Source organism: Panthera pardus, unplaced genomic scaffold (genome assembly GCF_024362965.1).
Source record: "Panthera pardus isolate Hobbes unplaced genomic scaffold, ASM2436296v1 HiC_scaffold_16, whole genome shotgun sequence".
Taxonomy (NCBI): Eukaryota; Metazoa; Chordata; class Mammalia; order Carnivora; family Felidae; genus Panthera; species Panthera pardus.
In genome coordinates this window covers 63,443,215-63,455,465 of record NW_026526721.1, presented here as the reverse complement: position 1 = coordinate 63,455,465, position 12,251 = coordinate 63,443,215, and positions in this window count along the sequence as shown.

Genomic DNA, 12,251 nt, shown 5'->3' with positions numbered 1-12,251 from the left:
AACCCCTCCAGTAAACCTCAGTTTGTTCTCCATATTTATGAGACTCTTTGTTTTGTCTCCCTCCCTGTTTTTATATTATTTTTCTTTCCCTTCCCTTATATTCATCTGTTTTGTCTCTTAAAGTCCTCATAAGAGTGAAGTCATATGATTTTTGTCTTTCTCTAATTTCACTTAGCATAATATCCTCCAGTTCCATCCATGTAGCTGCAAATGGCAAGATTTCATTCTTTTTGATTGCCTAGTAATACTCCATTGTATATACATATACCACATTTTCTTTATCCATTCATCCATTGAGGGACATTTGGGCTCTTTCCATACTTCGGCTATTGTTGATAGTGCTGCTATAAATATGGGGGTGCATGTGTCCCTTCGAAACAGCACACCTGTATCCCGTGGATAAATTCCTAGTAGTGCAATTGCTGGGTGATAGGGTAGTTCTATTTTTAGTTTTTTGAGGAACCTCCATACTGTTTTCCAGAGTGGCTGCACCAGCTTTCATTCCCACCAGCAATGCAAAAGAGATCTCCATATCCTCGCCAACATCTGTTGTTGCCTGAGTTATTAATGTTAGCCATTCTGACACGTGTAAGTTGGTATCTTATTGTGGTTTTGATTTGTATTTCCCTGATAATGAGTGGTTTGAGCATTTTTTGTGTGTCTGTTTGCCATCTGGATGTCTTCTTTGGAGAAGTGTCTATTCATGTCTTTCGTCCATTTCTTCACTGGATTCTTTGTTTTTTGGGTGTTGAGTTTGATAAGTTCTTTATAGATTTGGATACTAACCCTTTATCTGATAGGTCATTTGTAAATATCTTCTCCCATTCCGTCCATTGCCTTTTGGTTTTGCTGATTGTTTTCTTCGCTGTGCAGAAGCTTTTTATTTTGATAAGGTCCCAGTAGTTCATTTTTGCTTTTGTTTCCCTTGCCTCTGAAGACGTGTTGAGTAAGAAGTTGCTGTGGCCAAGATCAAAGAGTTTTTTGCCTGCTTTCTCCTTGAGGATTTTGATGGCTTCCTGTCTTATATTCAGGTCCTGTAACCATTTTGAGTTTATTTTTGTGAATGGTGTAAGAAAGTGGTCCAGGTTTATTCTTCTGCATGTTGCTGTCCAGTTTTCCCAGCACCACTTGCTGAAGAGACTGTCTTTATTCCATTGGATATTCTTTCCTGCTTTGTCAAAGATTAGTTGGCCATGCGTTTGTGGGTCCATTTCTGGGTTCTCTATTCTATTCCACTGATATGAGTGTCTCTTCTTGTGCCAGTACTATACTGTCTTGATGATTAAAGCTTTGTAGTATAGCTTAAAGTCTGGGATTGTGATGCCTCCTGCTTTGGTTTTCTTTTTCAAGATTGCTTTGGCTATTCGAGGTCTTTTCTGGTTCCATACAAATTTTAGGATTATTTGTTCTAGCTCTGTGAAGAATGCTGGTGTTATTTTGATAGGGATTGCATTGAATATGTAGATTGCTTTGGGTAGTATTGACATTTTAACAATATTTGTTCTTCCTATCCAGGAGCATGGAATCTTTTTCCATTTTTTTTGTGTCTTCTTCAATTTATTTCATAAGCTTTCTATAATTTTCAGTGTATAGATTTTTCACCTCTTTGGTTAGATTTATTCCTAGGTATTTTATGGTTTTTGGTGCAACTGTAAATGGGATCCATTCCTTGATTTCTCTTTCTGTTGCTTCATTGTTGGTGTATAGGAATGCAACTGATTTCTGTGCGTTGACTTTATATCCTGCAACTTTGATGAATTCATGAATCAGTTCTAGCAGTGTTTTGGTGGAATCTTTTGAGTTTTCCATATAGAGTACCATGTCATCTGCGAAGAGTGAAAGTTTGACCTCCTCCTGGCCGATTTGGATGCCTTTTATTTCTTTGTGTTGTCTGATTGCAGAAGCTAAGACTTCCAATACTATGTTGAATAACAGTGGTGACAGTGGACATCCCTGTCTTGTTCCTGACCTTAGGGGGAAAGCTGTCAGGTTTTCCCCATTGAGGATGATATTAGCATTGGGTCATTCATACATGGCTTTTATGATGTCGAGGTATGCTCCTTCTATCCCTACTTTCTTGAGGGTTTTTATCAAGAAAGGATGCTGTATTTTGTCAAATGCTTTCTCTGCATCTATTGAGAGGATCATATGGTTCTGTCCTTTCTTTTATTGATGTGATGAATCACGTTAATTGTTTTGCGGATATTCAACCAGCCCTGTATCCCAGGTATAAATCCCACTTGGTGTGGTGAATAATTTTTTTAATATATTGTTGGATCCGGTTGGCTAATATCTTGTTGAGGATTTTTGCATCCATGTTCATCAGGGAAATTGGTCTTTAGTTCTCCTTTTTAGTGGTGTCTTGTCTGGTTTTAGAATCAAGCTAATGCTGGCTTTACAGAAAGCATTTGGAAGTTTTCCTTCCATTTCTATTTTTTGGAACAGCCTCAAGAGAATAGGTGTTAACTCTTCCTTAAATGTTTGGGAGAATTCCCCTGGAAAGCTGTCTGGCCCTGGACTCTTGTTTTTTGGCAGATTTTTGATTACTAATTCGATTTCCTTACTGGTTATGGGTCTGTTCAAATATTCTATTTCTTCCTGTTTCAGTTTTGGTAGTGTATATGTTCCTAGGAATTTGTCCATTTTTTCCAGATTGCCCATTTTATTGGCATATAATTGCTCCTAATATTCTCTTATTATTGTTTTTATTTCTGCTGTGTTGGTTGTGATCTCTCCTCTTTCATCGTTGATTTTATTTATTTGGATTCTTTCCTTTTTCTTTTTGATCAAACTGGCTAGTGGTTTATCAATTTTGTTAATTCTTTCAAAGAACTAGCTTCTGGTTTCATTGATCTGTTCTACTATTTTTTTGGTTCCGATAGCATTAATTTCTGCTCTAATCTTTATTATTTCCTGTCTTCTACTGGTTTGGGGTTTTATTTGCTGTTCTTTTTCTAGCCCCTTAAGGTGTATGGTTAGGTTGTGTATCTGAGAGCTTTCTTCCTTCTTTAGGAAGGCCTGGATTGCTATATACTTTCCTCTTATGACTGCCTTTACTGCGTCCCAGAGGTTTTGGGTTGTGGTGTTATCATTTTCATTGACTTCCATATACTTTTAATTTCCTCTTTAAGTGCTTGGTTAGCCCATTCATTCTTTAGTAGGATGTTCTTCAGTCTCCAAGTATTTGTTACTTTTCCAAATTTTTTCTTGTGGTTGATTTTGAGTTTCATAGCATTGTGGTCTAAAAATATGCATGGTATGATCTCAATCTTTTTGTACTTGCTTAGGGCTGATTTGTGTCCCAGTATATGGTCTATTCTGGAGAACGTTCCATGTGAACTGAAGAATGTATATTCTGCTGCTTTAGGATGAAATGTTCTGAATATATCTGTTAAGTCTATCTGGTACAGTGTGTCATTCAAAGCCATGGTTTCCTTGTTGATTTTTTTATTAGATTATCTGTCCATTGCTGTTAGTGGGGTGTTGAAGTCTCCTACTCTTCTGGTATTACTATCAATGAGTTTCTTTATGTTTGTGATTGATTTATATATTTGGGTGATCTCACATTTGGTGCATAAATGTTTATAATTATTAGGTCTTCTTGGTGGATAGACCCTTTGATTATGATATAATGCCCTTCTACACCACTTGATACAGTCTTTATTTTAAAGTGTAGATTTGTCTGATATAAGTATGGCTACCCTGGCTTTCTTTTGTTGACCGATAGCATGATAGATGGTTCTCCATCCCCTTACTTTCAATCTGAAGTGGGTCTAAAGTGGGTCTCTTGTAAACAGCATATAGATGGATCTTGTTTTCTTATCCATTCTGTTATCCTATGTCTTTTGATTGGAGCATTGAGTCCATTGATGTTTAGAGTGAGTACTGAAATATATGAATTTATTGCCATTATGATGCTTGTAGAGTTGGAGTTTCTGGTGGTGTTCTCTGGTCCTTTTTAATCTTTGTTGCTTTTGGTATTTATTTATATATATATTTTCATCTTTTCTCCCCTTAGAGAGTCCCCCTTAAAATTTCTTGCAGGGCTGGTTTAGTGGTCACAAACTTCTTTAATTTTTGTTTGGGACACTTTTTATCTCTCCTTCTATTTTGAATGACAGCCTTGCTGGATAGAGTTCTTGGCTGCATATTTTTCTGATTCAGCACATTGAATATATCCTGCCACTCCTTTTTGGCCTGCCAAGTTTCTGTGGATAGGTCTGCTGCAAAACTGATGTGTCTTCCCTTGTAGGTTAGGGACTTTTTTTCCCTTGCTGCTTTCATGATTCTCTCCTTGCCTGAGTATTTTGTGAATTTGACTATAATATGCTTTGTTGATGGTCGGTTTTTGTTAAATCTTATGGGGCTCCTCTGTGCTTCCTGGATTTTGATGCCTGTGTCTTTTTCCAGGTTAGGAAGGTTTTCCGCTATTATTTGCTCACACAACCCTTCTACCCCTATTTCTCTCTCTTCCTCTTCTGGGACCCCTATGATTCTGATGTTGTTCCTTTTTAATGAGTCACTGATTTCTCTAATTCTTAAATCGTGCTCTTTTGCCTTCATCTCCCTCTTTTTTTCTGCTTCATTATTCTCCATAAGTTTGCCCTCTATATTGCTGATTCTCTGTTCTGCCTCATCCATCCTTGCCGCTGCAGCATCCATCCGTGATTGCAGGTCAGTTACAGCATTTTAAATTTCATTCTATTTTTTACTTCTTTTATCTCTGCAGAAAGTGGTTCTAATCTATTTTAGACTCCAGCTAGTATTCTTATTATCGTGATTCCAAATTCTGGTTCAGACATCTTGCTTGTATCTGTGTTGGTTAAATCCCTGGCTGTCATTTCTTCATTCTCTTTTTTTGGGGGCGAATTCCTTCATTTTGTCATTTTGAAGGGAGAAAAGGAATTAATGAGGTAGAAAAATTAAAATAAAAAAATATTAAAATTAAAAAATTAAACACACACACACACACAGACACACACACACACACACACACACACACAAATTGAATAGATGATGCTAGATCCTAGGTGTGTTTTGGTCTGGGTGTTGAAAGTGGTTTGAGACATTAGAGGGAAAAAAAGGGGGGGAAGGGAATCATTTGAGAATTTGAAAAAATACACTGAAGTAGACTAAAATGAGATGATGGCAGTAAAATAGAATTTGAAAAAATTTACACAAAAGTATATAGTAGAAAAAATTAAAGAAAAATATTTTTGATAAAAGTTAAAATGAATTCTTTCTCTTTCTATGTTCAAGAAAAAGAAAAGAAAGAGAGAAAAAAGAGGAAAAAAAAGGAAATCGTTTGAAAATTTGAAAAAGTGAATACACTGAAGTAGATAAAATAAAATGATTGAAGTAAAATAGAATTTGAAAAAATTTACCTAAAAGCAAAAAATATAGTAAAAAAATAAAGAAAAATATTTTTAATAGAAATTGAAAGTAAAAATGAAAATTTTCTCTTTCTGCACTCAAGAAAAATAAAATAAGAAAGAGAAAAAAGAAAAAAGGAAATCATTTGAAAATTTGAAAAAGTGAATATGCTGAAGTAGATAAAATAAAATGATGGAAGAATTTGAAAATATTTACACAAAAGTAAAAAATATAGTAAAAAAAATAAAGAAACATATTTTTAATAAAAATTGAAAATAGAAATTTTTTCTCTTTCTGTATTCAAGAAAAAGTGAAAAAAAAGAAAAAAAAAGAAAATTGAATTGATGGACCTGCTAACAGATTGAAATAGGACTGAAATTACTTCGTTTTCCCCTAGAAGTCAGACTATGAAGTGCTTTATAGTCCATAAACCAAGAAGGCAGTGAGACTTGTGTTCTTAAAGAGTGAGGTTGGCCCAGTTGGGCAGGGCTCAGTGTAATGGCTCTGTTCTTCACTAGATAGCGCTGCTAGCCTACTGGGGTGGATTGTTGCGGTGCTCGTAGGTACCTATGCACATGCGTGGGAGCGGTGAAAATGGTGTCACCCAGCTACCCAGTCTCTAGTATCAGAACTCTGTTCTCCCCGATCAGCAATCAGGCACCCATCCTCTGTCTTCAGCTTTCCTCCACTCCCCGATTTTTCACTGTCCGTGACTAGACCCCAGGCAGTACCTCTCTCCCGAGTTTTGTCTCAGATGCAGCTGTTTTCCTCAGCCCCTTACTTCTGAAGGACTGTGGCTTTGACCCGTTCCTTCTCTCTGTGGGAGGGTCTCACCAAGCAATGGCCAAATGAGCAATGGCCAAATGTTGGCTGCACCCAGGAATGCTTGCTGGACCCTGCTGCTGCCGGTGCCCCGAGATTGCAGCCGGGTGCCAGCCCACCCCAGAAAAAGTTCGCGAGACAGTGTAGCAGCACCATTTCAGGGATTATGGAAAATCACACCACATATCTGGCACCAGGCTTCACCCTTAACAACCTTATTCCAGCACCAACGAATGTGGCTGTTTTCTGGGGTTTGCTGGGACCAGGTGGCCTCAACACTCTACCAAATGTCCTTCCAGCAGTGGAACCACTTTTCCCCGTGTGGCCGAGAACCTCCCAGACCCCACTCTGTTCCTGGGGATTCGCCCTTCCCTCCAGAGCACTGCCAGGTATCGAGCTGCAGAGTTGCAGACTTTGCGCTCCCCTTGTTTACAGTCTTAATGGAATTTAAACCCTGTCCTTTCTCCTTTCTCTCTTTTTAGTTTAGTCCCTGCAGCTGTTTCCAATTTTCCACTTTCTCTCCATCTGCTTTTGGGGAGGGGTGCTTTTCCCATATCGTCCCCCCAACCTCTGTCCTCTCTGCACCTGCAAAAGCACCTCCCTGCTCACAGCGGCTTCTCGCTCCCCAAATTCACCTCTCCGTGCCACATACCTGCTGAATTCTGTGGTTCAGGTTGTGCAGATTGTTATGTTAATCCTCCAATCAGTTTTCTAGGTGTGTAGGATGGTTTAGTGTTGGTCTGGCTGTATTTCATGGACACAAGACACACACAACTTCCATGCTGTTCCGCCATCTTGGCTCCTCCCCTACAGTATGACTTTAAAGGAAGAAGTAATCTGCCCTGACAGCATGTAGTCTTAAAAAGGACAATGATCATTTAAACTATAATATGCCCAGATAATGAGAAATAATCTTACTTTTCTAACTGTGACTTTGCTTATATTTGATTTTAGTTTGGGGCTTCCTGGTAGAAGCTAGAGTAGAGAATTTCCAAACACTGTGTCTTGTCCCTGAAGCACAGATAGCTTTATTGTAGTAAGTAGGTCAAATTGGAATAACCGCAACCTGGAGCTTGTGCTTATGGAGGTGATGTGGGTTCTGGAAAACGGTGTCCCAGCTATAGGTTATGGAGAGCAGTTCAGGCCATCAAATAAAACTATGCAAGAGCACAGACTGAAAATCAGAAGCAAGGACGTGCATCAAGGAGAAAGGCAAAACCAGCCTTTCCTTAGTTGGTAAAGTACGCACTGATCTCACAGTGGGATAATGGCATTTGGGACACCCCAGTCTCAATTCAGGGCTGGAATTCAGTTTGGGGAGGGAGACCTGAAGTTACTAGATGATAAGGAAGGGGTGGGTAATTAAGACAAGGTAGAGTTACAGTCTCAAGTCATAGGGCTAATGGCAGAGATAAAGTTTAAATCATGACTTTCTGGGGCGCCTGGGTGGCTTGGTCGGTTGAGCGTCCGACTTCGGCTCAGGTCACGATCTCACAGTCTGTGGGTTCGAGCCCCGCGTTGGGCTCCGTGCTGACAGCTCAGAGCCTGGAGCCTGTTTCAGATTCTGTGTCTCCCTCTCTCTGCCCCTCCCCCGTTCATGCTCTGTCTCTCTCTGTCTCAAAAATAAATAAACGTTAAAAAAAAATTTTAAATCATGACTTTCTGATTCCTTGTCTAGTGCCATTCCTGTCTTTTGGGCTGTGCTTGGCTGTTGGCAGCAGGATATGTGGGCCTTGTGGGCTTAGACTGTGGTAGCTTAGCTGTTCCCTCTGTGCATCCTGTGTGCCTGCTGTCATGATCCTTGCCCTACCATGCTTGGCAGTATGTATACTGTTCTCACACTGCCAGAGTCCTCCTGGTTGGTAGCAAGCTGATATATCCTCAGAGACCATTCTTCCCACTTGGCACAGCTCGACTCATGTCTCTTGGCTTTTGTGCACCACTCTCCTGTTTTGCACAAATGTATTACCCTTGCCAGTTGGTGGGCTTTCATTAAACCCATACTGTGGATATCGCCCATCTCATGTTCCTCTGGATGTACTGATTCTGTCTTTGGCTCCGCTGTGACTGCCCCCATTGACTGGCTTGCCTTGCTGCCAGTGGGCTGGCCTAACCTGATTTAGACGTTTTCCACTGAGCCATACCCTGCTTGGCTGGCAATTTATTGCCTGTGCCAGTGGGCAGGTTCCTTCCAAGGGGGCTACTGCCACCTTGGGCTCCATCTTCTACTTCTGCTGGCTTTTTCATTACTTTTATCACTCTACTTGGCAAGATTTACCTCCAGCATTCAATTGTTTCCATATTGTGGCTGGCTTTCTCTTCCTCCACTGGCTCTCTCTTGGTAACTACTGACTTGTCTGACCCTGCTGCCCACATCTTTCAGGTGTAATGTGTTCTTCAAAGGTCATTAAATTCAATTTGACTGACTCATGGCTGTTGAGAACATTTTACAGTATTATATGGAATGTTCCTTATGTTTGATGGTAATTGTAAAAACTCAGATTCTCACTATTACTCAAATATTATTCTCCCCAGCAATGTTATATTTATCTGTCTACTCTCAGCTAGGAAATTAGTTAACATCTGTCAAGCACCTGCTGATGTCCCAGATTCTGATCTCTATTTACTGAATAACTTGTTCGTTATGGGAGTCTCTTGGAGACCCTTAGACTATTCAATTCAGGGGAAATGTGAAAGGAAATCCCCCATATTTTTTTACTTCAGACATAACAACCCCACAATTATTCTAGATAAACATATCTAATATCTGGTGGCATTAGAAATAAGCTCTCTGGAACTTATTCTAGTATTTAACAAACTTCTCTATTAGGAATATATCAAAACCAAGCTAATGTCTTATGTTCTTTTTTACTCCTTTATAAAGTCTGTTGCCTTTCAACCATCATAAATAACAGTTATTAAACATTTTTTTCTTTAAAATGACTCATTAAAGTAAAATAAACACTAAATGCTGACCTAGACATATCGTTTCTTATTTTATCGATACTACATTGTTCAAATTCCTCTCAGTTTCCTCTTTTAAGGATTTGGTTGATTCGTTCTCTAACTTGTAATTTAGAGACTGGCTTGGCTTATGAGTGAGGGAGAAGTCCTTAACAGACTTGGAGTGCTTAGGAAAAAAGCAAAACAGAAACTAGCCAGCCAGCAAAGGCTGTAGGGGCCATCTACTGGAAAGTCTAACATTGGAATACCTAAGGTTGCTTGCTGCAGTCATGGCATGTTTGTGCCTAAACCTGTGGTTTCCCAGTGGATATCCTCTGACATGGAAAGTTGTAGGCACAGCCATGGAACTCTGCAGGATTGGATCCCAGCCTCCATCACCAATCTTGCTCTTCTTTTCTTCAACCCTGCTCCCATCTGACAGGGCTTCTTTTAGGTCCTTGAATATCCTAAGTAATGGCTGCCCCAAGCCTTTCATTGCTGCTTCCTCTACCTGAAACTCTATCTCCCTTTGCAAAGCTGTTTCTATCTCATCTTTCAGTTTTCAGTTTGAGTGCCATCTCCTCATTGGTGCATCATTGTTACCTCCTCATTGGTACATCACTGGGACTCCCTTTTATATTTTCTTTGTTGCACTGCTCCCCCTACCCCTTAATGGAATCTTAACTTGGCAATTGACTTTTGTCTACATATTTATGGTCTCTTGGCCCACTAGATCATGATCTCCTTTAGGGCAGTGACCTTTATTACTAAGCCTAGTGTCTGGTACATAATGGCCATTTAATAAACACTTATTGAATGGATATTAGAATAATGAATCTCTTGGCTGTGAAAGGAGGAGGCCCCGTGAGTTCCTGGCATTTCTGTGGTATTGGAACAATACTTTCTAAGAATCAGCTCCTACATTTGCTGCCTATCTTTCTCAGCCATGCAGAAAAGTAGAGAAGCTAGAAGCCAAGCCTAGGCTGCCAAGATTTGAAACAGCAAGCTTGTTCTGGAGCTGATCATCACTTCACATGCTTAAAGCTGTAGTTAATTTAGTGCTAGTTAAGCTGACATCCTGTTTCCAGTACAAGTAAGAACATGATAAAAAGATGCAAACAGAGTAAAATGAAAGGGGATAAAGGGAAATTGATAAAGAAATCAACGAGATAGACTTCATCCTCAGTTACTTCCTCTCATATGTATGTGTGTGTGTATACACATATATATGTGTATGCATATATATGTATGTGTGTATATATATGTATGTATATATACACGTGTCTGTGTGTGTGTGTGTGCGTGTGCACATTTTTTCCTTTGGAGGGATTCATCCGTTTGTAAATCCTCAAATACCTTATTTGTGATGCTGTACAAAACATTACCTCCAGTTCCATTTCTTCTTATTAGCTGCAGGTATAGATCTTTAAATTCTTACTGTTCGTTGCCCTCTTGGCATCCTTCTGTTGATGTAAATGTAACAGGTCTGGAACTAAATTTAGTAACTTCATTCATTTGATAACATACATTGAGTCTTTCTAATGTGTTAGACACTACTATGGGTGCTTGGGTTACACTGATGAGCAAACACCCATTCTAGTAGGAAGGACTAATAATAAACAGATCATCCTACAGTAAACATGTTGTTGTTAATTATCACAAATGCTACCAAAATGTAATGTGCTATGAGAAGGTGTGATGAGGATTCCTAAACTAGTTTGGGAAGTTGGGTAATTTTTCTCTGTGGGGAAGGGAGATCTGAAGGATGAATAAAATTAGACAAGAGGAGATAGAAGAGGAAAGATACATTGGGCAGGAGGAAAGTATGTGTGAAGACATAAAGGGGGAAAGGGTTGTTGTATTCAAAAAAATAATAGGAGTGCTGTGTATCTGGACTGTGATCAGAGAGGAAGAATTGTTGAGATAGGTACTGTTCCCTGCACGTTTTACTTTGCCATCCAAGACTCCTAATTCTCCTTACTTATGATTTATTCACCTACCTGGTCCCCCATAGCCAGCCACCAAAGCCGAACAGTTTTTGTTTCTGTCTGCATGTCTATTGCTTCTGCCAGTAAAAGGATAAATCCTGTATATCTTATCTCTTTTTATTAGAAATTTAGGACATTTTCGTTAACAAAATATTTATTTTGAAAAAATACTAACAATTGAAATTCACTCTAGGACAATGCAGAAAATAAAAATAAAATGAAAAATTACTTCTCCTCCCTCAATATAAATGTTCTTTTTGTATCTTCGTTACCAGTCCTTTGTCAAATATATTCTGTGTGAATATTTTATTCCTGCCTGTGGATTTCCTATTAATATTTTTAATGAAATCTTTTGATGAACATAGCTCCTAATGTTGATGAAGTTTACCGTCATCTTTATACTTATTTTCTTTATAAGTTATTCCTTTCTGCCTACTGTTTAAAAAAACCTTTGTCTATAGGTCATCTTTATACTTATTTTCTTTATAAGTTATTCCTTTCTGCCTACTGTTTAAAAAAACCTTTGTCTATAGCTAGATACAGGACTTTATATTTACTCCTATTATATTTTGTCTGGTTGGTTTCAGCCCAGTATTCCAACTTGTCAAGATTATTTTGAGTCTAGTTCCTATTTTCTACTGTATTAGATACTGCTTTAATCTTTGTGTCTCCTGCAAATTTGGCAAGGTATTGAATGTTGAATAGGAAAGAACCTTTTTCAATGAAATTAGAATCAAGGGCACTTTTCACCGTATTATTATTCAAGATAACAAAGAAGACAAAGTCAAACTCCCTGTTGAAATTAGCACGGTAAACTGTGGTAGTATGCTAATTTACTACACAATATTAGTACTTCTAAGCTCTGACATTACTTTGAATTACTCATTGACACCTGTTCTTTACTGATTCCTTTTCTAAATTTTTTTTTTTCCTAACTTGTCTGTGTCTCTAATACAATGTAAGCTCTATCAGAGTGGACATCTTGGCCCTTAGTTACCAACATGTACTTGGCAACGTAGAGCTGTATTAGTTAATATTTGTTGAATTCATTAACCAGCACATGTCCAAAAATCATCATTTAATGCTTTTTCCTAGATTTTCTCTAGAAATTGTCTATTTATTTGG